Source organism: Tamandua tetradactyla, chromosome 6 (genome assembly GCF_023851605.1).
Source record: "Tamandua tetradactyla isolate mTamTet1 chromosome 6, mTamTet1.pri, whole genome shotgun sequence".
Lineage (NCBI taxonomy): Eukaryota > Metazoa > Chordata > Mammalia > Pilosa > Myrmecophagidae > Tamandua > Tamandua tetradactyla.
The window spans coordinates 122,971,951-122,999,516 of record NC_135332.1 but is presented as its reverse complement, the minus strand read 5'-3'; the positions used below and the strand labels follow the sequence as shown (position 1 = coordinate 122,999,516).

Sequence of the window (27,566 nt, the reverse complement as noted above, 5' to 3'; positions counted from 1 at the left end):
CTCGATACTTAGTTTCCTAATGAACCTCCAGTCTTCCATAGTGGCTGAACCATTATGGATTCCCACCAGCAGTGCATAAGTGTTCCAGTTTCTCCACATCCTCTCCAACATTTGTAGTTTCCTGTTTATTTAATAGCAACCATTCTTATAGGTGTGAGGTGGTATCTCGTTGTAGTCAATCTGCATTTCCCTTATAGCCAGTGAAAATGAACATATCTTCATGTGCTTTTGAGCCATCTGTATTTGCTCCTCAGAAAAATGCCTATTCATATCTTTAGCCCATTTTATAATTGGGTTGTTTGTTCTTTTGTTGTTGAGTTGTATGATTTCTTTGTATATGGAGGAAATCAAACCTTTGTCCAATATGTGATTTATAAATATTTTCTCCCATTGAGTTGGCTACCTCTTCACCTTTTTGACAGAGTCTTTGAGGTGCAGAAGCATTTGATTTTGAGGGATTGCCATTTATCCATTTTTTCCTTTTTTGCTTGTGCTTTGGGTATAAATTTTAGGAAATTACCTTCTATTACTAGGTCTTGAAGATGTTTCCCTACATTTTACAGTGCTAGTTCTTATAATTATGAGTTTGATCCACTTTGAGTTAATTTTTGTGTTGGGTATAAGATAGGGGACCTCTTTCATTCTTTTGGCTATCGATATCCAGTTCTTCTGTGCCCAATTATTGAAAAGACTATTTTGTCCCAGTTCAGAGGATTTGGGGGCCTTGTCAAAAATCAGTTGACCATGGTTTTGGTGGTCTATTTCTGCACTTTTGATTCAATCCCATTGGTCAATGCTTCTATCTTTGTGCCAGTACATGCTGTTACCACTGTGGCTTTATAATAGGTTTTAAAATCAGGGACCGTTAATCCACCCTCTTTATTCTTCTTTTTAGGATGCTTTTAGCTATTCAAGGTCTCTTTCCCTTCCAGATGAATTTGGTAACTAGCCTTTCAAATCTTTCAAAGTAGGTTGTTGGAATTTTGATTGGTACTATGTTGAATTGGTAGATCAATTTGGGGAGAATTGATATCTTAACTATTTTTAGCCTTCCTATCCGTGAGCAGGGAATATCTTTCTACCTATTTAGATCTCCTTTGATTTCTTTTAGCAACATTATGTAGTTTTCTCTGTACAAGTCCTTTACATCTTAGTTAAATTCATTCCTAAGTACTTGATTGTTTAGTTGTTATTTTAAGTGGAATATTTTCCTTAACTGACTCCTCAACTAGGTCAATGCTTGTGTATAGAAATGTTACTGATTTTTACACATTAATTTTATATCCTGCCACCTTGCTGAATTTGTTTATTAGCTCAAGTAACTTTGCTGTAGATTTCTCAGGACCTTCCAAGTATAGTATCATATCATCTGCAAATAATGAGAGTTTTACTTCTTCTTTTCCAATTTGGATGCCTTTTTTTCCTTTTTCCTGCCTAATTGCTCTAGCTAGAACTTCTAACACAATGTTGAATAACAGTGATGATGATAAACATCCATATCTTGCACTTGATCTTAGGGGGAAAGCTTTCAGTCCCTGTCCATTGAGTATGATGCTGGCTATCAGTTTTTCATATGTTTCCTTTATTAACCTTTGATTCTTATCTTTTGGAGTGTTTTTTAATCATAAAAGAATGCTGAATTTTGTCGAATGCTTTTTCAACATCAGTCGAGATGATCATGTGATTTTTCCCTTTCGATTTGTTAATGCACTGTATTACATTAATTGATTTTCTTCTGTTGAACCATCTTTGCATTCCTGGGATAAACCCCACTTGGTCATGGTATATAATTTTTTTAATGTGTTTTTGGATTTGATTTGCTAATACTTTATTGAGAATTTTTGCATCTATGTTCATTAGGGAGATTGGCCTGTAGTTTTCCTTTATTATAGCATCTTTACCCGGTTTTGGTATTAAAATGATATTAGCTTCATAAAGTTGGTTAGGTACAGTTCCTTTTTCCTCATTTTTTTTTTGGAAACATTTGAGCAGGGTTAGTGTTAGTTCTATTTGGAATATTTGCTAAAATTCCTCTGTGAAGCCATCTGGCCCTGGGCTTTTCTTTGTAGAAAGATTTTTGATGACTGATTGCATCTCTGTACTAGTAATTGGCTTGTTGAGATCTTCTATTTCTTCCTGAGTCAGTATAGCTTGTTTGTGTGTCTCCAGAAGTTTGTGCATTTCATCTAAGTTGTCTAGTTTTTGGCGTATAGTTGCTCATAGTATCTTCTTATGATTTCTTTTTTTTTTTTCAGGGTCTTGGTAATGCACCCCTTCTCATTTCTGATTTTGTTTATTTGCATCTTCTCTTTTTTTTCTTTGTCAGTCTTGCTAGCGGTCCATCAATTTTATTGGTTTTCTCAAAGAACCAATTTCTCGTTTTATTGGTTCTTTTTATTGTTCTTTTGTTCTCCCATTCATTTATTTCTGCTTTAATCTTTGTTATTTCTCTTCTTCTTCTGTTTGCTTTGGGGTTAGTTTGCTGTTCTTTCTCAAGTTCCTCCAGGTGTGCTGTTAAGTCCTCGATTTTTGCTGTTTCTTGTTTTGTAATATAGGCATTTAGGGCAATAAATTTCCCTCCAGCACAGCCTTTGTTGCATTCCATAAGTTCTGGTAAGTTGTATTCTTATCTTCATTTCATTTCGTTCATCTCCAGATAGCTACTGATTTCTCTAGCAATTTCTTCTTTGACCCACTGGTTGTTTAAGGGTGTGTGATTTAATCTCCATTTATTTGTGAATGTTCTTGTTCTTTGGTAGTTATTGAGATCCAGCTTCATCCCATTGTGATCAGAGAAAGTACTTTGAATAATTTTAGTGTTTTTCAAATTTATAAAGACCTATTTTTTGCCTCAGCATAGTATTTATCCTGGAGAATGGTCCATGAACACTAGAGAAGGATGTATATCCTCATCCTTTGGGGTGCAATGACCTTTATATGTCTTGTTAGGTCTAATTCATTTATCAAGTTATTTTACTTCTCTATTTCCTTGTTGATCTTCTGTCTGGTTGTTTTATCTATAGAGGAGAGCTGTGTATTGAAGTCTCCTACTATTATTGTTGAAACATCTATCACTCCCTTCAGTTTTGCCAATGTCTGTCCCACGTACTTTGGAGCATCTTGATTGGGAAGATAAACATTTATGATTATTTTATCTTCTTGGTGAATTGACCCTGTAATTAGTATATAGTGATCTTCTTTGTCTCTTATGATGTCTTTACATTTAAAGTCTATTTTGTCTGATATTAGTATAGCTACTCCTGCTTTCTTTTGGTTACAACTTGCATGGAACATCTTTTTCCATCCTTTCACTTTCAATCTATTTGTATACTTGTGTCTAAGATGAATCTCTTGTAAGCAGCATATACCTGGATTATGTTTCTTAATTCACTCTGCCAATTTGTATAATTTAATTGGTAAATTTAGTCCATTAACAATCAAAGTTATTACTGAAAAGGTGTTTCTTGAATCTACCATCTTATCTGTGGTAGTTAGGTTCAGGTGTCAACTTTACTAGGTGAAAGTGCCTAGTTCTGTTGCTGTGGACATGAGCCAGTGGCATGTGAACCTCATCTGTTGCTGGTTACATCTGCAGCCGGCTAGGGAGGTGTGCCTGCTGCAATGAATGATGTTTGATTTAATTGGCTATTGCTCAAATGAGAGAGCTCAACATAGAACAGCCAAAGCAGCTTAGCATACCTCATCTCACCCCGGGAAAAGTTGTTGAAACCCAGAGGCCTGGAGAGAAGGCCAGCAGAGATCTCCCTGTGCCTTCCCACGTAAGAAAGAATCTCAGTTGAAAGTTAGCTGCCTTTCCTCTGAAGAACTATACATTAACTAAATAAATCCCCTTTTATTGAAAACCAATTCATCTCTGATGTGTTGCATCCAGCAGCTAACAAACTAGAACATTATCTTTTTTATTTTATTTGTGTATAAAAATAATTTATATATTCTTTTCCCTCTTTCTCCTTGTATTATTTAAATTACCCTTAATAGTACTCTTCAATTCTGTGCCCTACTCCAGACTTCTTCTCCTATCTTTTTTTTTTTTTTTTCAGCTGGCCAAACTCCTTTTAGTATTTCTTGTAAGGGTTGTCTCTTGTTGACAATTCTTTCAGGACTTCTTTGTCTTAGAAAACTTTAATCTCTCCCTCAGTTTTGAAGGACAATTTGGCTGAGTACAGAATTCTTGGCTGGAAGTCTTTCTCTTTCAGGATCTTGAATATATCATACCATTGCCTTCTCACCTCCTAGGTGCTAGTTGAGTAGTCAGATCTCAGTCTTATTTGGTTTCCTTTGTATGTGGTAGATTGTTTTTCTCTGGTTACTTTCAGGACTTTCTGCTTCTCTTCAACATTTGACAGACTGATTAGTATGTGTCTTGGGGAAGGCCTATCTGGATTTGTTCTGTTTGGAGTTGGTTGGACTTCTTAGACTTGTATATTTATTTCCTTTATGAGGGTTGGAAAGTTCTCCCCCATTATATCCTCAACTACTCTTCCTAGCCCTTTACTCCTCTCTTCTCCTTCTGGGACACCAATGATTTCTTATATTTCCATGCTTTGTTTTGTCTATCATTTCCCTGTGATCCAATTCAATTTTTTTTCATCTTTTCTGTCATTTGCTGTTTTGAGTCTTCAAAGTCACTTATCCTGTCCTCTATATCACTTTTTCTTTCTTTAGTCTCTTCAAATCTGGTTTTGTGCCTCTAGTATGTTTTTTATTTGGCAACAGAGTCTTTAATCTCGTGATATCCGCTATTTTTCTATTTATTCTTTCAAATTCCTCTTTATGCTCTTCTACTGTCTTCTTGATCTCCTTTAGTCATTTGCTATCCCACTTATTTTATTAAGTAGATTGTATGAACATCTTTGATTAGTTGTTCCAAGGTCTGTGTCTCCTCTGGTGTTTTAATTTGGTCATTAAGCAGGGCTACATCTCTGCATTGTAATATGCTTAGTGATCTGCTGCTGCCTTCATGGCATGTAAGTATTTTATTGATTTATTTTGGGAGTTAATTTCTTTCAGTAGTCTGAGGCCTTTTGTTTGCAGGATGGTTGTACAGCAGGGAGCAGGGTACGGGGTGGGCCACTCAGTGAGGTGATTTGTTGCAGGGCAGGAATGGGCACTGGTTGAGGATGTTACGCTGATGCTTGTATGTGGGCTCCCATAACCAGGGAGGATGTATCTGTGTGGGGCACAAGTCTGGGGGGCGTATTCCTAGTGTGCACTGGTCTAAGGCATGGGGCCCTTTGTGTACATGTGTAGAGCTATGGCAACAGGTTGGCTTTATGCCTTCATGAGTTGGGGGCAGATGTGGCCCAGCTGTGCAGAGCAGCACTTTCTCAGAGCTGGGAATGTGGTTGAGGGCCGTGTACACGTGCAGTTCTAGGGCTGCTATAAAGTGTGGTTCCAAGAGCTGAATAATGTGATTGGGGGCCCGAGTGCATGAGTGGGCCTAAGAGTACTGTGAACTGATGTGCAGAGCTCAGAGTGGGCAGGGTGAGGCTGTGCAACACTATGGGCAGGGGGCAAGGGTAGCCTGGGTAATAGAGGTTAGTGCCCATAGCCTTTATGCACTGGCAACAGCCTGCAGGGATCAGGGAGGGGGAGGTAGAAGAGGTGCAGGAGAGGTGGGTTAGGCTGCAGTTGAGGTGGGGGTGTGGGACAGGTACGTGCAGTGGGGGCTGGTGGGGTGGGGGTGCTTTGGAGGACGGGGAATGGGAACTGGTGACCGGGTTTGGTGTGTGGGGTGTCAGGTGAGCCACCAGTCATGGGGCTGCGCTGGTGAGGGTAATGCCCCAAGGATTATGGCCTAGCTTACTTCCTAGTTCCTGGCTCCCATCTGTGTACTCCCATGGGCTTGTGCCTCCATGCCAGGCTTCTGCCTCTCAGTTCCTTGGCCTCTGCAACCAGGGCTGCTCTGTGTGGTGCAGAAGGTTCTCCCAGGTCAGCCACACTCTCTAATTGCTGCCTCAGTTACCCTCCTGTCCCTTCCCTAACTTTTCCATGGAGCAGGACTAGTCTCAAGCTACTCTATTTGGCCATCTTCCCGGAAGTCCCCGCATATGTGTTTTTTATAATAATAAAGTTGTTTCCTTTGAATTGTTTCCATGATATTATGTGTTGAATTGTGTTCCCCAAAATATATGTTGAAGTCTTTATCCCTGGTGCTTCAGAAGGTGAACTTATTTGGAAATAGGTCCATTGCAGATGGAATTAAGTAGGTTAAAATGAGGTCACTGTGTTAATTTGACAGCTGCCAGAATGTAGTATACCAGAACTGGAATGGCTTTTTAAAAGAGGAATTTAATAAATTGCAAGTTTACAGTTCTAAGACTATAAAATTGTCCAAACTTAGACATCAGTAAGAGGTTACCTTCACTCTAGAAAGGTCAATGGGTCAGGGACACCTCTGTCAGCTGGGAAGTCACTTGGTTGGCATCTGCTGGTCATTTGCTACTGGGCTCCATTGACTTCAGCCTCTGTTCCTTGGGGGTTTCTCACTTTGCTTCTCCAGGGTTGGCTTTCATCTCTTGGCTTCCCTTAATTCTCTCCAGCTTCTGACTTGCTTAACATCTCATGGCAATGTCTGCTAGGCTCCAAACATCTTCAAACATCTGTTGTTTCTGTTCTCCAATCCGGCATCTGTGCCAATTCTCTCCCCCTGTCTGTTCTTTCATTTCTGTTGGTTCTGAGTCTTCTCTTGTTTCTACAGAATGTTTCTGTTTTAAAGGATTCCAGCAAACTAATCAAGACCCACCTGGAATGGGTGAAGTCACACCTTCATCTAATCAAAAGGTCACACCCACAATTGGGTGTGTCACATCTCTGTTGGGATCATCTAATTAAAAGTTTCCAATCTACAGTATTGAATCAGGATTAAAAGAAACAGCTGCCTCCTGATTGAATCAGGATTAAAATATGGCTTTTCTGGGGTACATAATATTTTCAAACCAATACAGACACCTTAGAAGAGGATGGGCCGTCTAAGCAACTGGTGTCCTTAAGAGAACTGCACACAGACAGACGGACCCAGGGGATAATGTAATGTGAAGACTGTGGCAGAAGCTGCCATGGACTGCCACCAGGTCACCTCTAGAAGCCAGGATCTTCCCTACAGATTCCCTAGGGAGCGGGTCCCTGCTGTCACTTGGATTTCAGACTTTCGCATCTGGAACTATGAGACAATACATTTCTGTTGTCTAAAGTCACCCAGTTTCTGTACTTTGTCATGGCAGCCTGGACAAACAAAGACATATGGTGATCATGGGCTGGTGTTAACCCTTGTGACCCCTGTCTATAGTGGAAATCCAGGATAATTCATTCAGGTTCCAGCTGAGTCCCCAATGAGAAAAGCTGGCTCCCAGGGGGATTAGAACTAACCCTCACTACTCAAGCCATCATGGAAGCTGGCAACCAAAAGGGTGAATCAATTTAATCTGAGATCAAAAGAGAAAGACCAAGCACAAAAGGGAATGGACATATATCTGATTTTTAAGTCAGAGTTAACAAGGAAAAGATGGAATTCAAAAGGAGCAGGCTGAGATCCATACAAGGGAAGTCGTGGAAATTTTCCTGTAATACCAACAGTTTACCTTCAAGGGCAGGAAATCAACCATGCTTAGGTCTGCTGGCTATTTCTAAAGACTAAGAGCAGGATCTGTTTGCATTCTTTCACTATTTTGATTTACAAACTTCCAATGTCTGAGTGGCCCAGGAAAAAAGCCGCTTTAGATACAAGAGTCTAAATATTTAAAATCTACATGTCAGATTAATAAAGTGATAAATAAAATATGCTCTCTCTGCTCATCAAATGATATGCCTTCATAATAGAAAAGGAAAAATATGGCCAAATAAAGCCATGGTGTTGTAAGACTGAATATTGGCAAAATACATATCCTGCCTAAATTTAAATTTTATTGTGCATGTCTAGGTATTTCGATAATGGAACAGCAATGTTTAAATGTGTAATGAAGACAAATATGATTTATAAATTACTATATACTTACTTTATAACATTGATTTTTCTTGTCTATGTTTCTGTAGCCTAGACTTTTATATATTTACATTCTCTTGATAGTGATGATATAAAGGAACTAAAATTAAAATGTAATTTTATTCAGTGTTTAGAATTTGAACAAAATATATAAAAATGTAAAGAATATAAATTGATGTAGTTATTCAAACTTTTCTATTAAATACAAAAGCAAAATATAATTTATAATAAACAGTGTAACTAAAATTCATTGAAATAAAGCTAAAATTTAGATCTTTTGTAAATTTTATTAATTCTTAGTGAATATGTTTATCAAATGGAACTACTCACAGTTCTAGTGTTCAATGTCCATTATAGTTGCCTATGTAAAGAATTGGTGTTAGACTACTTGTTGTATCTGTACCTACATATTTATAAATTTAAGCGTAATATGCATTATGACTGAAAATGCTTCTAGGCCACTTGGCACAACTGTTGCAAATGTTCTGCTAACCCATAGGCCTTTGGAGAATTGTGAGTTGAAATACAAAGGAAAAGAAGAAATGCGTGTTCAGCATACTGGAATGGTGCCTCCTTTTGAAATAGACTATCATGCTCATACCTTGTGAGAGGAAGAATTTGAGAAGGTGTTTCCTGTTACCCATGGTCTTTTTAAACTCAAATCCCTGTGAGTCTTGTTTCCGGTTGCTAGCAAGAGGGCTCGCAACCATCAGATAGATCATTTAGATGGAAACCCATTTTGTTCAAGAATATAGGGCAGGAGGCAGAGAGGCAGTTCCCCAGGCCTGAATGGTGTCACAGCAGAAGCTTTCTGACTAGAGTCACACTGTGCCGGCCCGAGCACCAAATCCTAGACATATGGCTATGTAGTCCGAAATAAATTAATTTTGTGTGTTTGTGAGACTTAGGGTGCTGTAATTCGCAAGGGAAAGAAACTCTCTAGTGTGTGCTGGGAGCACACGATGATGCATAAATATTATAAGTTTCGTGGTTGACTCTCTTAACTCACTAGATTCACCTCTATCTTGAAATGCATGTAAGGTCAAGCCAGTGGGGGATGTGCGGGTGGAAGTTATTTGTTCCAGAATATAATGTTCACAAATAAAAGCATCTATAACATATACAGGTTGAATTGCATTTTCAAATAGAATAATACTACTTTCTCAAATCAGTCATGATTCCCTTATATACTGTTTGTCATTTTAAACTATTTTCTCCCTCTTTGGGCGACCATGAGATCAGGATTAGTCTCATTTTGGAAATGTCAAAAGGCATTGCTGCAGATCAGTGGGCATGCTTTCTTGTACATCCATGTTTCCGTTACTAAAGTCATCTTAAAAATAAATGATTCTGAAATTGTAGCCAAAGTTACAGTCAAATATTTGGCATTTAGTTAATCTTAGCATGACCTATTTAATTGCAACAGCCAAATCATAGACTTCAATACGATTGTCGTGTTTACAATGTTCCCATGCCTAGCCTTTCTATCTTTACCAGTTCCTATGAGGTCAATTGAGAAGGTATGATCATTGCTACTTTAGGAGTAAGAAAACAGTCTCAGGGAATGGAGTGATTTGCCTAAGGTTATACAGTTAGTAAATGACAGAACCAGAATAGCAATCCAGGGATTTTGAGTTTCATACATTTTTTTATGACAACAGCTGATAATTTAAGGATAACTTTTTTCAAAATTATTTTCCCTCTAAATGACCATATTTGGACTTTTTAATGTAAACACCCCTTAAAAGATACTTTCTTGTTATGAGTCACATTCATTTTAGGTATATGGAATTCCAGGTTACACCATTCTTTCTCCTGTGTTTTATTATGTGGGATCTGCTGGGTGAGCTCAGGTAAGTTTCTTCAGTCTTACAGTCTTAATGCAAGTTGCCAAACATTTTATCATTGAGAGTAAAAATCCCCACCACTAAAAATTTTAGTGTTAAAGTATAAAAACATCAAGAGTATTTAAAAAAATACTATTTTCTGTCAATTTGTAATCGCTGTCCCCTCCCCTTTGCTTCTGGACTCCTTCCCTTTATCCTAGAGGGTACTCAGGGAGGAGATGGCAGAGAGGCTAAAAGCTGAAATGAGGCAGCACTAGGACCATATGAGGCACTTCAATTATGAAGAACTTCCATCACTTAGTTTTGTAGAGTCTTGGTTAGAGCATTGCAATACCATTTTGATGTTCCAAATGCTTCAAAGTAGGTCAGTTTGTACTACACTGAGAAACTTCTTTTAAAAGATATTAGAACTGCCTCTGGTTGTAACTTTTAAAACTCTTCCCCATTCCCACCCCAAACTCTTTTAGAGCTCTAAAATACCAGGATGGAGGGAAAAATAAATTCAAGGAAGGATTTAAAATTTACTTATCTACATTCTTGTGATGAACAAATTGTTCTTTAAAGTGCTAGTAGATATGATTAATTTGTTGTCTATTTAGTTCTAGGAGGAGTCCAAGCTGTTACGGACAAGTAGCGTGGTGAAAATGATTCTCAAGGTAATGTTGAATGCTGTATTTTTATGTCTTATTTTTAATACAAGTCAATGATGAGTGAGTGACTATCTACTTTCAACTTCCATAGATTTATGTTAAACACCTTTGGTTACAATGCACGTCCTTGGATCTCTGTGGATACACAACCACCAATTAGTTATGAGAAAGCCTGGGACCATTAGAGCTATTCACACATCTAGATAAGAACACAGGAATTTTTATTCTGAGAGGGATTACTTGGTATGGTGATCTAGGACTAAGGGAAGCCATTAAAAAAAATTGGGGGTTGTACAAAAAATCTGGAAGCTACAGTGCTCCCATCAAACTGAAAGGAAAGAAAAAGAAGGCTGAATATTTCACGTTGGCACCTAGGAAATGCGCTGTACATGGCTGAGGCTCTTCAACAGGGAGTAGGAAAACTATGGCCTCCCAGGTTTGCATGAAGGCTGAGAACAACCAGAAGGCTTGTGAGTAATGGAAATTATTCTTCCTTCGAAACCTAAAGAACAGCTTGTAGACCTAAATCTAGCTAAGCATATGCTTTGTCTTTATTCACCTTTTTATAGAAGAAGTGTCTGTCATTTAAATCATTTAAGTTATTTATGGAGAAAGGCATATCTATATAGCAGTTCTCTTAATTTGTGTTTCTCTCACAACCACCTACTAATTGTCATAGCTATGCTAAAATACAGCCTTCTTGAATTTGTGTACTAGAATGTCTCTAAAATATTGTCACCAGTTAGTTATTTTTATTTTCTCCTGATACACAGTTCTTGTCTGCTGTTCTCCCTGCCTTCTTTTTCTCCTACATTCTTTCTCTTAGTTTCATCTCTTATACAAATTAATACACACATAAAAATTGTTTTCGTAAACTTGCTGTTTGGGAATTGGACTAGAAACTTCCTCTACCCGTTAATAATACTCTAATCTAGTTTTCTGTTTATTGTGGTTCTGCTTCTGGGTCTATAACATTTGAAGAACTACTCAAATGTATTATGAAAGTCAAAATGCGTGGGTTTCTCTATTGTAGGCTTAACCTATTGAATCAGGCATTGTGAAAAATTCTAAAAGAGTCCTAGCCAGCACGATTATGCATGCAAAAGGATTGATTTTCTTTGTATCTGAAGAGGCCGCTGCTAATTATGTTGCTGTGTATCTCCGAGTGTGGTTAAAGAAATAAATCAATATGAGACTTTTGCATTCTATGTGAGTTAATCATATTTTGCTGTGGACAATGTTTGTGAGGCCTGAATATTAATATAAAATTTGTTTTCCATGTCAATAAACTATTCCCACATTTCCATTGAAATTCTTCAGCTATTATATTATATATACCAACCCAAAGTAAGGCTCTGTTCCCACTCTTTAGAGAAATGAATTATGATTGATTTTAAATGCATGATTTTATATTTTCATTTATATTATAGACCAGGCTTATCAAGTAGATTTCAACATTCTTCTTAGTTTAATTGATTGACAAGGGTTAGTTTGAGGATTCTGAAGTCATTTTTTAAGCTTAGTAGGAAAGGGTGCTGAGATCAATTAGCAATGTCTGTTACAGATGCAGCACAGAGGGTGCATACTTGGTGTATCTTAACTATTATAATTTTAGCAACCACTGTCTTCACCCCTTACACAATGCCTGACAAGTGCTTGGCATCAAATGTTAAATAAATACATGAATGACTTTAGACATTGTCAATTGAAATAAGGAACACACATTTAATCCACATGAAAAAATTAGAGGACAATTAAAGTGCTAAGCATATCTGTTACTAACGCTGGCTATAGAAAAGAGAGGTCAGTTTTTTAACTGAAGAAGTTAAAAAAAGTCTTCACGGAGAAATTGGGTCTTAAAGAACGAATAGAAGAATCAGAAAGCAATCCAGAGAGAGGACACAATAACAGAAGAGACATGGAGATATAAATATACCAATAAGCATTACATGTGAGGTAAAGAAGGAAACTTCTAAGCTGAAATATAACATGTACTGGGAAAAAAAGATGAGTGTGTATGTCTGTGTGTGTGTGTGTGTGTGTGTGTGTGTTGGGGGCAGGGGCGGATTTGAAGGGGCAGGTTTCAAAACCAAGCAGAGGAATCTGGAGAAAAAGTAATTTTGGTGTTTCAATGGGAAAGTGAAATATTGACTTTGGTAGGCCAGAGGCATTGGCCTGGCATTAGTGAACACACAAATGGAGTGGATACAGGAACACCTGGTGATAGGAAGACCAGGAGGGAGTGCCTGTTACAAACTTGGGGTGCTGGGGGCTTCCATTTGGGAAGGAAGAACAAAGAGAAAGAGTATAAGATACTCTGAATGTTTAAAAATTATGTTTCTGATAATCTTGACATAAAGAAAGAAAAGAAAAGAAAAAAAGATTGTCCCACGTTCTTAACCTAACATTTCAAATTACTTAACATTTTAAATCTCCAAAGCACCCTATTGGAGACCATGTGAGATAGGCTTTGGAGAGGGAATTGATGAATGTGGAAATTAAAGTTCAAAACCTTCTCGACCTGTCTCGTATAATGTGACATGGGTTGTTGTGGCGATTGAAGCATGAGAGAGCAGAAAGAAGATTGGCGAAGATATTGTAAGATGTGGTCTAAAATCCTTGTGACAATGTATGTCTGTGAGTTCAGATGGAAAGGCATATCCAGCCCATCCCCTTGGGATCCCATTGGATACTATGAGATTTATAAATTATTATTAATAATAATTAATAAAGCCTATCAAATCACTGACTTCATGCTATGAATCTGGAGCCCTAAAGGACATTGAGATCAGGATAGACCTTATCGTGGTAAGAAGACAGATGGGTGCTCAATAGATAGCTGTTGGATAAATGAATGAACTCCCTGTATGGTATTTGGTAGCCATCATCGCCAGAATTTGACAGGTACTATCTACTTAGTGTGCCACTTTGATGGAAGTGTATAATTTTTTGAACAATAACTTTCCCATCTTAAAAAATAAAATAGTGGCAGAGAGAAAGTGGAGCTCCAAAAAGTAATATATACCAAACTACAAGGATGAGAGATAAAAAGACTAATCTCTTAGGAAGAAATTTGATTGAAGATATTTTCAAGTGTAAGTGTTTGGTGGGGACGTGAGTTGGCAGCAGAGGGGGAAGGAATCTCCTCTAGAGAAGATCAGAACTTCTAAAGAGAAAGGTCCATTGAGGCGGTGAGTTACAGTGGAATGTGGGGTAAGATGCCAAACTAGAGTTCTTCTTTTCTAAATCCTGGGCTCCCTATTTGTCCCTAATTGTAACAGCAGGCTTCAGTTACAGGGACACAGATAGTGCTGTGTCTGTGGGGAAGGGAGTTGAATGGTATCAATCTTTCTCCTATATCCTTATGCCTTCTATGCAGAAGAGAACAGATGTATTTGGGCAGGATGGTAAAGCACAATTCCTTTGTGACCTTATTAGCATCTTTTCTTCTGCCATCAAAGGATGCTAATAATAAAGAGGAATTGGAATCAAAGATTTTCAGAAATCAATAACCATGATTGTTTCAGAGGTAGTGGCATGGTCCCTTTTTCTACCCCATTTACTTTTGGTGCTTTTTTACTTGGAACAAGGTAATTTCTGATTGAATGTTTCTGACAACTGAGCATTGATTCCCTGAAATATCAGACTTTCCCAAAACAGCAACATCTAGGCTGGGATCATCAGTATTGAGATCAAACCTCCTGAAATGGTAACTAGTGTCTGTCGAAGCTGTTTGTCTCGGTCCAACTACTTTTCTCCCATGATCTTGACTCTTTGCTTAGGTATTTCAGTGAGGAGCATGACTGTCATACTCTCAGGTCCTGTCAGACCAAATGCCTGTCCTGAGACAGTAGTCAGGCCCAGGGGCTCTGAAATCAAGTGGAACTGAGAGCCAGAACAGAAAGCTGTTCCCCAGGGAACCTATTCCCTGGTTTTCCTAAGAGGTACAGTTGGTCTTACCTTCAGAAATTTCTGCTCCAATTAAAATATTTGTCATGCTTGCAATCATTTGGGTGTGTGCTCATAGTACCCAAAGAGAAAATTACTTTAGATGTATTCTTGGTCAAGTGAATGTAGCTTATCCTGGCAGCATTATCCACAGGGAACCATTCTATTTTGTTTTGTTTTTTATAAAATTAAAAAAAAAGTTCAATTACACCTTGATCACATATTTTTCCATCTGTTATATCATAATGTATCAACAAAGATGGGAAGCAGGGTAATGAAATCAGAACCCCAAACAATCACAGGCTCATTGGAAATCATTTCACTATCTTTATTAATTACTACTTCTTCAATATATTTAGCAAAACCAGTCACCCTAAATACACACGAGTGCTCAAATACCTTGTGCAGAAATGAACATGCTTTTCTGTCAAGCTAACAATAAACCATTCTGTCAAGTGTTCCAAATGCCTAAAATAGCATGCTTGAAAAGTCCTTGCATTGTTTCCTGCTAATTTATGATGAATATAATAACCAGTTGGCTTAATTATCATCCTCAGCCATCTACATCCCACTGATCCCACTGCAGCTAAAGCCTAAAGAACTAAGATTAGTACTTGATGTAGATTTTAATATATGGCCCTTCAATCTCACACACATGGTAGCCAACACACCCTAAACTCCTAACCATTCCTGAATGGTTTGTTTTTTTACTGGTCTAAATCATGGAGCTGAGTAATGTTTCCCTTATAAAGTGGGGTTGGCTGCAGCTTCAGCAAAAAAAAAAAATCTCTCCCCTTCTGTGAGGGAGACAAGTCAATATATTTCCTAAGCTCTGTTGCATCATCAAGGAAAAAAAAATCCATGACAACTGGAAACTGTAGCAAAATGTTATCAATTTGTGTTGCTCTTAGACTAAGAAAAACTTCCATTTGGAATATTGAGCAAGGATAAGGAGAAGGAGAAGAAAAGTGTTTACAGAATTGGCCTTTTTTTTTTTTTTTTGGCTCCATTAGTCTTATTTCAGATTTTATTTTAGCCGTTGGAAACTGTTCTTGTTTGCCTCTCTGCTCTCTGTAGACTGTACCATTCTGATAAGAGGATTTCAACATGCCATTGAAACACAGAAGTCTGGCTTCACTGCTGATAGAGGACAATACTTGCAAATGGCATTTAGTGGCTTATTTAAAAGCCATTTTCTGTGAAAATGGAATTAAGGGCCCCTTCTGGCTGGTTGGACATTTGCTATGTTTTTTTTTTTAAATCATACACTGAAAATAGGAAATCACTTAAAGTCACCCTGTTTTTAAGGATATGGGAGGCTGTATATGATGAGGGATTGTTACTCTCATGGATTTATTGACATGTAATACTATCAGTTATCCATTCAAAATAGAGATAAGTAGACAGCTGCAAATTGTGTTAGCAAGTTATTTAAAAACATTTATTTATAAACATTATTTAAAATAATGGCTAACTTGGTTCTTATTTGTGCCGAGCAATGCCTATGCTCTTTACTTGAGTTAACTAATTAAATTTTTGCAACATGCTGCGAGGTAGGAATTCTTGACACTCTACATTTTATAGATGAGAAAACTAAGGCACAAGGAGGTAATGATTTAGCCAAGGTTATACATTTAGTAAGTTGTGGAACCAAGATTTGGACCCAGGCACTGACTGATTCCAGAGGCTGTGGTCTTCATCAATTGACCTGTGGCAGTCACTCACGTCTAATAAGGCCACAGGAAGGTCATTATGTTTGTTTATTTTCAGACTTTTCTAGTGAAACTTGAATATGGGATTAAATCATGTCCCCCTCAAAAGGCATGTTCAGGTCCCAACCCCTGGCCCTGTAGGTGTGACTCATTTGTAAATAGGACCTTTGAAGATGTTATTAGTTAAGGTGTGCCCAAATGGAATGAGGGTGGGCCTGAATCCCATATAGCTGCAGTTCTTATAAGCAAAAGAAATTGGACACAATAGAGAAGCCACAGGGAGTAGCCAGGAGCAGAAAGTCAACAGAACCAGAAGAGAAAGGAAGAGACGCCACCATGTACATTGCCATGTGACAGAAAAGCTAAGGAACCCCAAAGATTGCCAATCAGCCAGAAGATATTGACCCCTTACCTATGTTTCCAGAATAATGTAGGTATATATATTCTGAGAGATCACAGTTATAACATGCATTTATTGCTCTGTGCCAGGTAATATTTCAGGAACTTTACATGCATTAGCTTATTTAACCTTCACTACGACCCATAAGAGAGGTGTTATGATTTTTGTACCCATCCTACAGGTGATGGATATAAACACTGAGGCTCCATGATTTACAACATTCCTAGGGTCCCAAAATAGTCAAGCTGTGCTTTAAATATAAGCAGTATAGCTCCAAGACCCAATCATCTAACCATTAGCTATAAAACAGTTTCTATCGGCCATGATATTCCTAATTCCTGACAAATCTGAAAAACATCTGAAAAATACTGTAAGCTAATTCCCCAAATTTGATTTACCCAATCTGTGTAATAATGTTTGTTTTTCAAGTATGAGCTTTAATTTTCCCTATCACCATGCTTATAAATGAAAACACCAATGTAATAATAAGCAGCTATTCTCTACCATAGAAATTCCTGTCTTGATGAGAACCAAGGGTACATTTAAAGTAGTATGGGGCTGCCTTTAGTGTTTGTTCTAGTAGGTCAGTACAAAGATCAATAAAAAAGCCGATAACTAGTATGGTTGCTATGCATTGCTTTTTTGTTTTTAATCAAGGGGTTACATCTGCTATTGCATCTGACACTGCAATTTAGCCTCTTTCAGTGAGTGTGTGTGAAAGCAAGCCATTTTTCTCCTACATTGGCTGCATTTTACATTCGCTTCGGTACTACGTTTCTAATCATCCTTCTGACTACATCTACAAGCTCAAGTGATTTCAGCTTGCCTGTCACTGCTCAGAGGAATCCTGCACTTTGGGGTCAGTACAGGAGGGATTTCATCACATCCTGAAATGCATTGGCCTGTGGGCTCTTCTGACAGCCAAGAATTATTACTTAGTGGATACAATTCTTTTACTTATGTTTTCCAAATTAAAAAAAAAATTGAGGATGCATCCATTCAGCATATGTTCTGACAGTGAGATGGAATATGTAGTGTCAGCTCTGTCAATAAAATTTATGGCATATTATCAGCCTTTGTGTGAGGGCAGTGTAGGCAGTTGGAAAATTCAAAAGGCAATTCTTGATTTCCTTCATTACCTTCTATGATGAGAAAGGAGAATAAAAGGGAATAAATGACTCCTGAAAATTGAGCTCTAGGGCCATTTTTTCCTCCTTTCTCTCATCTCCTTTGCCCATCCTTCTTTTCTTTTTTCCCACATTTATTGAGCATTTTTTATGAATCAGAAAACTTTATTAAGCACCATGGAATACAGATGAATATTACAGTGCCTCTGCCTAACAGGACATAAGAGTCCAGTTGGAGAAAGAAAGATGGAAGGATGCCATTTAAGCATGAAAAAGAGATTACAAATTAGAGTGACATCTGAGAGACCCAAGTCACACTGGGTCTGAATAGAAAAAAAGTACTCATACAAACACAAGCTCCAGCAACTTCAGGCAAGGCTGAATCCAGGAATTCAGAGTGATATCATCCAAACTTGGCTTCTCTTTCTATCTCTCAGTTAATCTTTTTTTCTACTGGCTGCATTCTCAGAAGTCCTCTATCTTCAGCCAGCTTTAGGTGTCTATCCTGCTTATTAGCCTAGCAAAGAGGATTTTCTAGCTCATAATTCCAGAAGAGGTCCCAGGCTTTATGTTCATTGTCCTAACTGGGTCACGTGGTCAGGCGGTGGTAGAGAAACGCTCTGATTGGCCACATCTGGTTCTCGTGCCCACTCCTGGAGCTAGCAGGAAGCATCAGCCCTGATGGAACTACATGCATTTTGCTCGAGAAGGATCAGTTAACCAAAGGAAACTCAGATGCTATTACTAGTAGGCGGTGGAATGGATATTCCTTGGGCAAAAGTAACAGCTGCCGTTCTGAAGGCTGGATGTTTTAAGTTGAGGAGATTTCCTAAAAGGCAGTGGTGGAAGGATGTGCACAGAAGCAGCTCAGCAAAGAAGCATCAAGAAGGTATGCCCATGGGTGGTATGTGGAGCCGCTTACGTACATGATGTGCTCTTATGTAAGCCCAGATGGATTGTAAAACTCTCTGGTCAGAACGTCACTTATGTAAGAGGAACCCATAACAACTTTATTACTGCAAAGATCACAAGTTCACGTAGGCTCAATTTTCAATTACAATAATCTGTAATGATCCTAAAAAAGTGATATGAGGGTGGAAAAATTAATTTCTTAATTTGGACCAGTGTGATATTTACGTGCCTTGATATTGAAGAAGAATTTCAAACAAAAAGCAACCCAGAGAATACACAGCTAGGAATGATCCTCATCATTTATACTATCTTCATTTTTCGTCTTTAAAATGAGGACATTAAGGGTAAAGAACTCAAGAATTGAAAACAGAAAATGTAATTAACATACAAGCTATACTATTCATTAGGTAGGTATATGATGATGGGAGATTTATTTAATCTTTCTGAGATTCAGTTTTCTCATCTTTAAAGTGAAACATACACATATTTTACAAAAATTCTGTGAAGATTAAATAAAATATAGATATAACAGTGCTTTTCAAACACTAAAGTGATATTATCATCATAACCTGTTGCATAATCATTTTTGCAGTCTCTATTAATTACCTGATTCCTTCTATTACCAGTAAATATGACATTTATTTTTGTCTGTCTATGATTTCCTCTAAAATTAGAGGTGAATGCAATGGCATATCTCAAGTAAAATATGACCAAATGTATTAAGAACACATTTCCAATCCTTCTAGGAAAAATACAAGGACAAAGAAAAATTGTAAAAATAGCAAAATGAATTTTTACTTCTTTCAAAATAAATTCTAGTACTTATTAAACAAGTAATATTAGGCATGAAATGTTCCAAACGCTTTATAAGTTTTAACTTCTGTAATCTTCTCAAGAACCTATGGGTACATATTTTTTTACCATCCCTGCTTTATAGATGTGGGAGATAAGCTACAGAGATGCTAAATAGCTTGCTCAAGTTTATAAAACCAGTATGTGATAAAGCCAGAGTTTGAACCCAATAGTCTCATTCCAACGCCCATTCTCTTAACCACCAAACAATGAGCCTTATTTATTTAGCTGTAAATATATTTTGTCCTTCCTGATTCCAAAATAATTCAAAGTAGTTTAAAAATAAGAATTCTGGTTTGAATCATGGTGTGTGAAGATCTTTGAGACCCACCTACATCTGTGTATAATTAGAAAAGCTGGACCAAATGTATAAAGCAAAACAAAGCCGAAACATCTGTTAGAGAGAATTAAGGCCCGAGCCAAGCAAGGATTTACTGGGACTAAATCCAGAAAAAAAAAAAGGCGGGGGGGAAGCCAGATGAGCAGAAACTTTGACACCACTTTTTCCCTCAAGGGGTTGCTATTCACAGAAGCTGGGACTAAGCGCCTAAGAAGCTGAGGAAAGGTTTCAATCCTTACACTTTGTGTGTGTGTGTGTGTGTGTGTGTGTGTGTGAGTGTGTGTGTGTGGGGCTGGGGAGGTTTGATAGTTTAGGGCAGGAGCAGGAATAAATGCCCCACGGTCTACATAAAATAATCCTCACCCGTCTATTATTAAGATCCACCTCTCACTCTCAGATACACCTTTTAATAGTGGAATGTTTTGACTGTTTGATTTCCTTGGTTTCCAAGTCAACAGTGTGAAATAAATGAATATGATGTCCAAGGAGAGAGTAAAATTGCTTGCTGAATATGTGATAAGAATTCAAGCATAAACAAGCTTCTTGTTTTATCTCCTTTCTAGTACTTTTTCTTACTTATTTTCCCCCTTCTCTTAATTAGGATGAAAGCTACATGAAGGCAAGGGTGCTCCAGTATCTTGAATAGAGCACATAGTTGGAATGCAGCAAATATGTATTAAATGAATGAAAAATATCCTTTAAAAGTTTTCCAGATATGGGATTTTGTGAATCAAGGGATTCATTCCTTTAGAAAATAAGTTCTACAGTGAAGTAAATGAAAGACAGTATGGTGAAGAAAAATATTTTCTAACAGAATTCTTATTATATAATTTGAAGGTAAATACAAGCTTTGAGACGCTTTGTTCCTTTTCTCTGGTAACTATGCTTACAGAAACCCTTGGAAAAAAATGTTGGAATTTATTTAGAATAAATCACTAAATTTAGAATACTACTACTAGTGGTGTCTCTTCAAAGTTGCCTTGATATGGGAATTCACTTTGGTTTACTAAGATGAGAAAGATTGGCATAGAACTCTGTGATTTAGTAAATGAACCTTTCTGACCAGATTTGCTACTTCAAAATAACTTTTGTAAAAATTAAAGATAGGGTGGGCCACGGTGGCTTAGCAGGCAAGAATGCTTGCCTGCCATGCCAGAGGCCCCGGGTTCGATTCCCGGTGCCTGCCCATGTTAAAAAAAATAAAAAATAAAAAATAAAAATAAATTAAAGATAGGACATTATGGTCTGTAAACTGGTTCTTATGTCCTCAAAGCAATTATGGTGCTTTTGAAGCAATGCTCTCTATTTTTAATATCATTATTTTGAAGAAGGAAGCGACTGAAATAATTTTTGCTTAATTTTTTTGGATGGTCATAACTGGTTTGTATTGTGACACTGTCCTGAATAATCTGGTAGACTTCTTTTCACTCTTTCTCTCTTTCTTTTTTTTTTTTTTTTGCACTAAGTTATGGCAGAAACAAAGAGAGTTTTTCATTTTTAAAACGTTTTTTTCATTTTCCTATTTAAAGATGAATGTCTGCTGTTTCCTTGTTTTCTGTACTATGAACAGTGGGGATGGTCCTCCAAGAGGACTGCGGGTAGAGTGCTAGCAGGTCTGAGACCCTGGAGGTTAGTCAAGTGAAGGGGGAGATTACATTTCCTAATTAAACTCCTCATTCCCATTTACAACTATTCTAAACCCACGAGACTAAAAAATAATGTAAAGAAGAAATATTCACTTTCAACATGGGCTAAGATGTCTGTCTTTAGGGCAACAGCAAACTAAAATATAAGTAGCCCAAAACATTGACCTCTTAGTCACAGACAAACGTGGCATATGATTTGGACTTTCCCCAGAGGCCTGAAACAGTTAAGGTCGTTGGTGTAATAAATCAGTCTGACCCAATATTACCTTCTCTAACCCAGGTAACTTCCCCAGGAATAGGGCCCATGAGGAGACCCTTTTGTTAAATGCATTGGGAAAACCATTAACAATCCTGTATCCTCATATTTTTATACCAGCTCATAGAAACTTAAGGAATAGAATGTTTAATCAAATCACATGTTCCATATATCAAAAGGCCAGCATATGCATAGAATGCTGTATGTAGAGATAAAACTAGAAGAGAATTTAAACCAGTCAATTTTTTTTAGTGTAAATTGTGTATCAAGGACCATTACAGATACTTGGTAAAAAGAGAAATGAGAATTAAAAATAGCTTATACTGAGCTGCAAGACACAGAGCCTCTCAAGCAAGAAGTATGCAGGGAAGTCAAGATGGGAGACCTAAGTCAAGATGGGAGACCAAAGCCAAGTCAAAGATCAAAAGAGAAAGTGGAAGCCCTTGTTAAATGATGTGAGAAGTCTAAGCACTCATCAGAACAAGATTCACATATGACACAGGCACTGGAATTATTGGACAGTGAATTTTAAATTACTGTGATAAATATGGTAGGCACTTTAATGGAAAAAAAATAGAGTACATGAAAAAACAGGTGGGTAATGCAAGTAGAGAGAAGGAAACTCTAGGAAAGAATCAAAACGAAATTTATAAATAAAAACACAATAGCCAAAATGAGGAATACCTCTGATAGGCTCATTAGTATATTCCCCACAAGCAAGGAAAAAATTCAGTGAATGTGAAGATAGGTTAATAGGAACTTCCATAACTGAACCAAAAAGAGAAAAAAGAAAGAAAGAAAGAAAAAGGCATTCGTTCATGGAACATATAAGAGCTATAGTTGTAATGTACATATAATTGAAGTACTAAAAGAGAAGAAAGAGATAATGGAGAAAACAAAATACTTAAAATAATATACTGGATGAGAACTTCATGAAATTAATGATAGACACCAAATCACACACTGAGGAAGCTCAAAGAACACCAGGCAAGATAAATGATAACAGCAAACACCTAGGCATATCATATGGAAACTGCAGAAAACCAAAGGCAAAGAGAAAAATCTTGAAAGCAGCCCAGGGGGAAATTATCACCTTACCTACAGAGAGGAACAAGGATAAGAACTGGAGTGGACTTCTCATGAAAAGAACATGCAGGTAAGAACAGAGTACAGTAAAATATTTTAAGTTTTGAAAGATAAAACCACCAACATAGAATTTCTTATCCAGTGAAATTTCTTTCAGAGGTAAAAGAGAAATAAAGACTTTCTAGGACAAAAAAAAAAGCATTGGAAGTCTACAGCAGAGTTGCCCTGCAAAAAGTTAAAATAATTTCTTCAGGCAGAAGGAAAATATGACCGAATTTTACATCTATATAAAGAAAGGAAAAACATCAGAGAAGGAATAAATGAAAGTCAATAAAATCTTTTATTTTCTTATACCTAATTGATCCAAAATACAACTGTTTAAAGAAATAATAACCCTGTATATACATATGTAGTAATAAAGTGAACACTTTACATATTATGTCCTTCTTGCCAGTCACTTTTCTAAGTACTTTGAATATATTAACTTGTTTAACTCTTACAACTTTGGAGTAGAAAATTATGCACAGAATTTAAATGACTTGCCCAAGAAGTACATATTTGTAAGTGGTACAAGCTAGAATAGAAACTCCAGTATGGGCTCCAGTATCTGCATGATTAGCTCTACAGCAGAATACAGCTTCTGCCAGAGTTGGAAGGCATCAGTGATGATAATGATGATTAACGTAGCAAGAATGAAGCAAGAAAATTTCTTGGGTTAGGTCAGCGACTCATAACCCAGGCTGCGTATTTGAACCATCTTGGGAGTTAAAAAAAATACTGCTGTAGCTAATCAGTCATTGTACAAAGAGATAACGAGCATAATTACATTTATTCCATCAATTCTAGAGCAGCCGTTCTCAACCGTGGCTGCTCATTAAAATCACCCCGAGACCTTTTAAAAATAGTGATGCCTGAGTTGCTTTTAAGGATTCTAATATTTTTGGTCTGGGATCCAGCCTAGAAACATGAAATATGGAAACATGAAAATGCAAGAATTAGCTTTAAATCTGTTAAATTGATCAATGACAATGCACTTAGGTGAATATGTTTCCAAAAATCAGCCAGTGAATGACAGTCTCCTGATTTAAAATTCAGCCAATCAGAGGTGGTGGACTCACTCAGGTGAACCCATTTCCTAGAGATCAAAAACCTCATCTTTAATCATATACCATTTGCACAGTTGCTGCAAATGGTTTTCCAAGTTGCATGTTGTACAAGAGTGCCATATTAAAGGGCACTTTTCACATTGAAGATCAGATAAAAACTAATTAATGCTAAAAGTAAATGATGTTTAAATGTCTTACAAACAATTTCATGTTGATGACAGTAAAATATCTTTGTTTTAATAAGGATGGTACAAAATGTTCTATTTCAAATTATGGAAGAGGACCAAGTTCTTTAGTAGAAAAACTGTTGAAATGACAAAAATAAAATAAATCCTACTTTCATAGAAGAAGCTGTAATTCCAATGATGTAATAATTAGTGAGTATCTAAACAATTATGTAATAATTAGTGAGTATCTAAAAAAATACTTTCTTGGTGTAAAAGCACTTGTTAAATTTGCTGTTTTTTTCTACAATATTTTCCATATTGTAGAAAATATTATAAGTACTTTCCTCATGGCTTTAATAACTATGTAACAAGTAATATTCATTTGCTGGTAATGATCCATGAATTATTGCACAGTCATCAATGAGAAATTCTCATGTGATGATTCATAACTTATATTATGACAATTGTTTATTTCTGTCACAGATTATTTCTTGAGTTCAAAATTTAACTGTAGTTTTATTCTCTCTATATCAGAAAGAAAAAATTAATTAGAATCAGAAAACAGAACAGATAAAGTTCTGTTAGAGGTGAAAATAAAATCATTGCATAAATTTTGGGAGAAGATAGATGTAATGGCGAGAAAAGGAAAATATTTAAGAGCTACAAGTTTTAAAAGAATATAGCAAAGATAGGTAAATGATGGAGCAGAACATGAATTTACTTTCACTTCCCTTTCAAAGAATAGCTAACAAATTCTATTAAAAAACTGGAATAGGACAAAATAAAAGACTTTGTTAAACTGAATATATTTTCTGCTGCTACAGCTATGTGGTTGTTTAATTTGAATTTTATGCAATGTTACAGTTTGGGAAAGCTAACTACCTCCTGTAAGCAATTTTAAATTTTTGAAATACATCATAGGTAGAAAGTTTTTGAAACTCTATCTGCATGAATCCTTCAAAATAACAAAATCAATCAGGTAGTTTATCCTACTAAAAACTATTCTTTTTTCTCTATATAACAAATTTGGAGTGAAAGGAAAAATCAACTGAAGAATGATGTGAGTACAAAAAGTGGCAGCATTAATCAGATATGCTTAGTAATCACAAGTAAACCAAATCACAAGTAAACAAATCACCTTGACAGTAATGCTAAGTACTCACATTGCAATTTAGTTTGGAAAACATATGTAAATACAAATTTGAGAGAATAGACTATACAAATACAAAAAAATATTGGCATACATTGTTAAATATACGCAATTCAATTTTAAAAATAGCTTAGCTGATGTATCTAACATACCATAATATTCAACCCTTTTAAGTGCACAGTTCAGTGGGTTTTACTATATTCATACATAGGTGCAGCCATCATCACAGTCCATTTTAGAACATTTCCATCACCTCAAAAAGAAACCCTTTGGCTATCAACCCCCTAATACCACATCTCTATCCCCAGCCATAAGCAACCCTCAGTTTTTCTATCCCTATAGATTTCCTTATTCTCAAGATTTCATATGAATGGGATCATATAATATGTGGCCTTCTGTGACTGGCTTTTTCCACTTGGCATAATGCTTTCAAGGTTCATCGATGTTGTAGAGTGCATGAGTATGTCATTCCTGTTTGTGGCTGAATAATATTCCATTATACGGATACAGCACATTCTATTTATCCAATCATCAGTTGGTGAAACTTGTGTTTTCACCTGTTGGTTGTTGTGATACATTTATGAATTGACTTTTTAAAATTTCTCTTGAGTACATACTTAGATATGGAATTGCTGGGTCATATGGTAACTCTATGTTTAATTGTTTTAAGGACTGTCATACTGAAAAGTTATGTTAACTGCACCATTTTACATTCCTACCAGCAGTATATGAGGTTCTGATTTCTCCACATACTTGTTGACGCTTAATTTCTGACTGCTTCTAGCCAAACTAGTAGGTGTGAAACTGTATCTTACTGAGGTTTTGATATGCATTTTCCTGATTGATGAATGATGTTGAGCATCATTTTACGTGCTTATTGGCCATTTTTAAAATCTCCCTTTAATAAATGCTATTCAGATCCTTTGTCCGCTTTTTAATTGGGCAATATATTTCTATTCTTGTTGAGTTATAAGAGCTCTTTCTATCTCTGTATAGTAGTACTTTATCAGATATTTGATTTTCAAAGACCTTCTCACATTGTACAGGCTGTCTTTTCACTTTCTTGACTGAATCCTTTGAAGCACAGCAGTTTTTAATTTTGATGAACTCAATTTTATATATTTTTTCCTTTGTTGCAAACATTTTGGTATTACACCTAAAATTCAAAGTCATGAAGATTTACTCCTATGTTTTCTTCTAAGAGTTTTACAGTTTTAGCTCTTACATTTAGGCCTTTAATTCATATTAATTTTTATATGTGGTATGAGGAAAAGGTTCAACTTCTCTCTTTTTCATGTAGCTGCCAGTTCTCCCAGAACTTCTGTTGAAAAGACTAATTTTTCCCTCCATTGGATGGTGTTGGCACTCTTGGCAAAAGTTCACCATGGATGTGTGTTTATTTCTGAACTCCCAATTCCATTCCATTGATTTATACGTTTATCCATGCTCCAGTATCATACTGTCTCAATTACAGTAGCTTTGTAGGAGATTTGGAAATTTGGATTGTGAGTGTGATTCCATTTTGGCATGGCTTTCTGATGATCATTCATGAAACTTTTGTTGAATAAAATAATGAGAATTTTTTTCATTTAGCAGAAACCACAGCAGAAAATTTTTAACATCTTGTTGATCATTTCTGGAGAATGCAAACATCAACACCAAATGTCACACATTGTTGAAATATAAAAGTTTTTGAAAATCAATTAAATAAATTGAAATGATAGCAGAATTAATAACCAAAATCATTTTAGAAAAAGCAAGAAAGGCTGTTACTCTATTTTTTAAAGGCACAACCTTGATGTGTCATGTAGATCAGATGACAACTCTTCTTACATTTGTTGGTTTTTAAATGCAGATATTTCTTTACATGAACTCATTTTGCATTTTGTCAAATAGATACATTCTTTGAGAAGAATTATGCGGGTTTTTACTTGACTACTTTAAACATAAGTTATTTCAGGGGCCAAGGATAGAACACTGATGGAAATATGCATGATAATAACAGTCTCTGATTAAAAAAATCCCTCAAAAATGTTTTAAGCTTTTTATATCCCTTCTTCTGATCATTTAAAGAACTATAGTAAATAATGAACAAAAAAAACTTCTCAGTTTTTATATAACATACAATAACTATAAAACTGTTTTTGAACTTTAAAAATCATTGTTGAATACATAATGAGAAGATTGAGTTATTCCTTAATACCACTAAAAACATAGAGGCAGTGTATAATCCTTTATGAGCTGTTGATTATGTTAATAAAAATAGGCATTCTAGAAGATAAACCAAAGACATTTATTTGAAAACATGCATTTTAAAAGTATTTGCTTAGTAATAACTTGGCATGATACTTGTTCTAGTTTGCTA

General features: G+C 36.4%; 2 long non-coding RNA genes across 17 annotated transcripts in view; one reads left to right on the top strand and one right to left on the bottom strand.

Moving 5' to 3' along the window:
- The window catches only part of LOC143686324 (uncharacterized), a 123,824-nt gene extending 103,221 nt beyond the window's left edge, over positions 1-20,603 (top strand). For 5 of the 15 annotated variants that reach the window (XR_013177061.1, XR_013177056.1, XR_013177045.1 and 2 more), the window contains 3 exons: positions 10,449-10,505; positions 10,875-10,969; positions 11,533-11,664. This is a non-coding gene — a long non-coding RNA (uncharacterized LOC143686324). Of the gene's footprint in view, positions 1-10,448; positions 10,506-10,874; positions 10,970-11,532; positions 11,665-20,391 lie in introns of those variants that run through there. The other 10 variants (XR_013177063.1, XR_013177051.1, XR_013177058.1 and 7 more) reach the window with 9 other exon arrangements.
- Positions 1-27,566, bottom strand: part of LOC143688765 (uncharacterized) — a 107,501-nt gene that overhangs the window by 20,509 nt on the left and 59,426 nt on the right. The window lies entirely within an intron of this gene.